Source organism: Miscanthus floridulus, chromosome 3 (genome assembly GCF_019320115.1).
Source record: "Miscanthus floridulus cultivar M001 chromosome 3, ASM1932011v1, whole genome shotgun sequence".
Taxonomy (NCBI): domain Eukaryota; kingdom Viridiplantae; phylum Streptophyta; class Magnoliopsida; order Poales; family Poaceae; genus Miscanthus; species Miscanthus floridulus.
The window spans coordinates 9,563,792-9,568,279 of record NC_089582.1 but is presented as its reverse complement, the minus strand read 5'-3'; the positions used below and the strand labels follow the sequence as shown (position 1 = coordinate 9,568,279).

The 4,488-nt window shown below is 49.1% G+C and overlaps 1 pseudogene; it reads right to left on the bottom strand.

Moving 5' to 3' along the window:
* Positions 1-3,090: 3,090 nt before the first annotated feature.
* Positions 3,091-4,191, bottom strand: LOC136544930 (flavin-containing monooxygenase FMO GS-OX-like 8; annotated as a pseudogene).
* Positions 4,192-4,488: the final 297 nt, after the last annotated feature.

The window sequence follows — 4,488 nt, the reverse complement described above, 5'->3', positions numbered from 1 at the left end:
TCGTACATACGGCGTGCCGGCTTCCTCGAGGTTGTTCGTGTTGCCAACCACGGTCTTCCGCCCCTTGACCCAGCACTACTTACTGCAGCTATAGACATGTGCGAGTGCATTCTTTGTACGTAAATTTTCTTGTAACAAATTTGAGGCAACTAACAGTTGTTCTATTCTTATAACAGGTGGAGGCCTGAGACCCACACGTTCCACCTACCTTTGTGGCAAGATGACCTTGACTATGTGAAAGTGCATTTGCCCCCTATGTGGGTTTTGGTGTATTGATGACATCCAAATTAGGGACTAATGTGATCTTAATGAAATATGTTGCAGCTATTAGTCCCATGAAAGATTCAAAGAGTTGATAAAGATAAAATGGTATCCTTCAATTCTTGAAGGTGTAAAGGTGGACGAACTCAAAACGATCTCCAAAGGTTTTAATTTTGTTTTTGAGTTTAGGATCCGCCGCACTATAAAGAGGGATGCAAGTTTAGTTGGTCTGAGGAAGATAGAGTGCTCAAGCATTTAAATAAAATCAAAAGAGAGTCACTCTAGCACTTCACGAGCACATAGAATAATTTTCTGTGACTTTCGGTGTCAGAAGTCCCGACGTAAGTTGGAACTCCCGACAGTCGAAAGTCCCGACCTAAGCCAGGAGTCCCGGCACCTGTGCTTCTAACTGCTCGCTGTCTGTGCACGTCGAAAGTCCCGACGTTCGCCGGGAGTTCCGACACTGACCTGACCCAAGCCGGGAGTCCCGGCATCAGCGGTGCTGGCTGTTTGTTTAACTGTGCCCGTCGGAAGTCCCGATGAACGTCGGGAGTTCCGACCGTCGGAAGTCCCGACGTTTGCCGGGAGTTCCGACACTGACTTTCACCCGTGGACTTCTGACCTGTTGTGAACAGTGTTTTCTGTTGATGTCGAAAGTCCCGGGATCTGCGTCGGGACTTCTGACGTAGATCTGAATGGTTGGATTTTCACTTGGAGTATAAATACTCCTCTCTTCACTTCTAACCGTTACGGACTCATTTCACAGTTGATTCACTTCGTGCTGAACAGCTCCCAAGCAACTAAAGCACCCCTCTCCTTCCTCCTTTGCTCCAATCTTCGATTCCCTTAGTTTTGAGTGAAAGGAGAGTGGATTAAGTGAGAGCATCACTTTGGAAAGCTTGAGCACTTGATTTCTTTGTCAAGCCAGATGTCTTTACGTCTATTACTCTTGGGGCTTTGCTCTGAGCCGGCTAGGCGTTGCCCAAGAGCTTCCATCTTGTGGAAGAGCCTTGGAAAGTTTGTATCACCCTTCGATTTCTTAGTGGAAAGCTCAAGTAACCTTTGTGGCCGCTTTGAGAGAGGCAAGGAGGTGGAAAAGACTCTGACCTTAGTGGTCACCTCAACAACGAGGATGTAGGAGCTCCTTTGTGGGGTTGCCGAACCTCGAAATAAATCCTTGTGTCCCGCGTGCTTGTTGTTGTTGTGTTTGCTTGATATTACTTGTATGTGTTTGTCTCTTTGTCTCAAGATCTCCATTTTAGGGTTTGGACTCAATCTACGGTTTGGAGGCATTACGGCGTCAAGGGAGTGACCCAACATCTTCACCAAACCACTAGGAAGTGAGGTTGTAAGATTATTTATCCGCAAAGTTAAATTTGGCACTGCTTTTGTTGTTCACGTAGGCATCGGAACTGCTGACGTTTGCGTCGAAACTTCTGACAACGTCGGGAGTTCCGACCCAAATGTCGGGAGTTCCGACAGTGGCTGACAGATTTGAACTTAGCATTTGCAGTAAATTTTTAGATACGCCTATTTACCCCCCCCCCCCCTCTATGCATTGTTAGATCCTTTCACCATGCAGGACGTGCAGGCTATTTTAGGCCTTCGGTTGGAGGACTTCCAGTGACAGGGATAGTTGACAACGATCACTGGAGGGAGCTGATGGCTCAGTTTACTGATTTTCTTTTACCGGACGATGAGGCTTCCAAGAAAAAAAAAGAGTAAGTAATTCAAGCCTATTTAATACTTGCATTGCTTTTCTGCAGCCATCGGGTCTCATTTTCTTTGGTCAATTTTAGGAAAACTTCCGGTGTTTCGTCGTCCTAGATCACGGAGCGCTTTGATTACTTGGACCCACAGGCTGAGGAGGCTCAGATCGACAGGTTCGCTCGAGTGTGGCTCTGTCACTTTTCTTGGTGCTTTCCTCTTCCCAGACGCCTCGGGCAACACCATCAGCTGGATCTTCCTTGACATACTACGCCAGCCGTGGGAGAACATAGCGACGTACAGCTGGGACAACGCAGTCCTGGCATGGACGTATCGACAGCTATGTGTTATCTGCCGTCGCACCTTAGGATATGCGAACCTTGGGGGTTGCTCCTACTTACTCCAGGTTTGGTGTTGGGAACGATGGTCCGTTGGGATGCCCCTTAATAATGGTTTATCGGTAAGTACTTCGGTTCACTATATTCTTCGAGACAGTTACATATGATGAGATTATTAATAGCTAATTCATTATCGTGTTTAATGCAGTGATAGAACGGGCAAGATACATTCCCTACAGCTCTATATATCTAGACGAAAGCAGAGTTAGTTAGAGGGAATGCGAGGCGCAAGTACAGGGAGTATACGGATGGTCTCGACGTCCTGACACATCACCAGGTTACGCTCTCTTTACTATCATACCTATGTCTTGTTCGTTGTACACTATATCACAACCTAATTCAATTATGAAATTTCAGGTGCATTGGTGTCCTTGGGATGCTCCGGAGCTCCAGTACTATCTCAGTCCTATCACTAGGGACGAGTCAGACGAGTATCGCTACGATGTCTCTCTTATTTTCTTCCATGTGGTCAAGATTCACTTGCTCATCAGGATCTATAGACAGTTTGGAAGAATGACAGGCTGTCCACCACCGCTTTACTCCACCAACCAAGAATTGCACAGGTGTGTTATCGATTAATAACAAAGCTACAATTTAGAGGTGTGTGTGGTACAACTAACATCGTTTTGTTGCAGGTGTGACCGTAGGAAGAGGTACAAGACCAAGGATTGACACGTGACACATAGCGTGCACCTCAGTTGTCACCTGTGCGCTGTGGCTGCGCTCACCCAGTGCAGTAGATGATGGCGTCGGCGACAATGGAGGAGCCGTCAGCGAACACCACCTGCCCGTCCTCGCACAAGCAATCGATCTACATAAACACAAGCATTCTTGTTGGATTAATTAGATGTATATGTATGTTGTTCATGCATGTCCATGAATGAGCAGAAACTTGCTTGGAGGTGGAGATGCAGGTTGTGGTGCCTGGACACAGCTTGCCTCATGCCGAGGAACACGGCGACGCCGTCGTCCATGGATTTGACGCTGATGTGCACATCTCTCGCCACCTCGCGGAGCTCCAGCGCGATGTCCGTGCCGCTTGGGCGGCATCCGACCACCACCGCCACTTGGTCCTTGAACGAGTCCGGAGACCGACAGTAGCAGATCATTGGCAAATTCAGTTGTCCACGCTGATGTGTTGATCAGTTGACCAAGAACACAAATTCAGTTCGACAGCGAGGAGGAGCAAAAAGAATCTCAAATCGATTAACCATCCTTCGCAATCAGTGCACGCAATGATATATTGGCAACGACTTACTCGATCCGAACCTACTGTTGATTGCAGGGAGCCTTGACTGGTTGTGTTGGCCGACGGCAACGACGACGGCGTCGAACACCTCCTCCGTGGTGACTGCGCCCTCACATCCACCACGTCTCGACGAGCACCTCACCATCCACCACGGCACACCACCGTCGTGGCCTCACGGCGCCAACGGGCCGACGTGCAGGATCTTGGTGTTGAGCCTGACGACGTCCATGAGCCCGAACGCGTCGCAGAAGTCCCTGATGTACCTCAGGAACTCGCCGTGCATCGGGTACCGCCGGGCGTCGACGCCGGCACCGTTGTTGCTGGGAAGAAGGGGATGTCGGAGAAACCCATGCTCTCCCTAGGCGTGTTGAGCCGGAGAGAGGCGTAGATGCTGCCCTGCGCGCCGGCCACACCAAGGGGGTCGTCGCCGTCGGTCCTCGGGTCATATAGCCACTACCCGCCGCTCAGCTCCATGACCGTCACGTCATGGCCCTCGCGGTGGAGCTCACAGGCGGATACCAGCCCCGAGACTCCGGCGCCCACCACGCACACCTTCTTCTTCTTGGACGACACCATCTCGTATTGCCGCGGAGCCGATGGACCTACAAACATGCTACTTGTTTGATATATTGGCTGGTCGTGTTGAGTTGTGATCCAAATTCAGTTATGCATGTGTTGCCAGGAGGCTTTGTGGAGATGATTCTTGCATTAATTTATTTTGCCACAGTCAAAGTGCTATATGTCTCACTAAAGATAAAATGTTCCATGAGAGAACAAAGTACATTAATGTCAAATACCATTATGTTCGCGATGTGGTCGCGCAAGGTAAGCTGAAGGTATGCAAGATAAGCACACATGATAATCCTACTGATA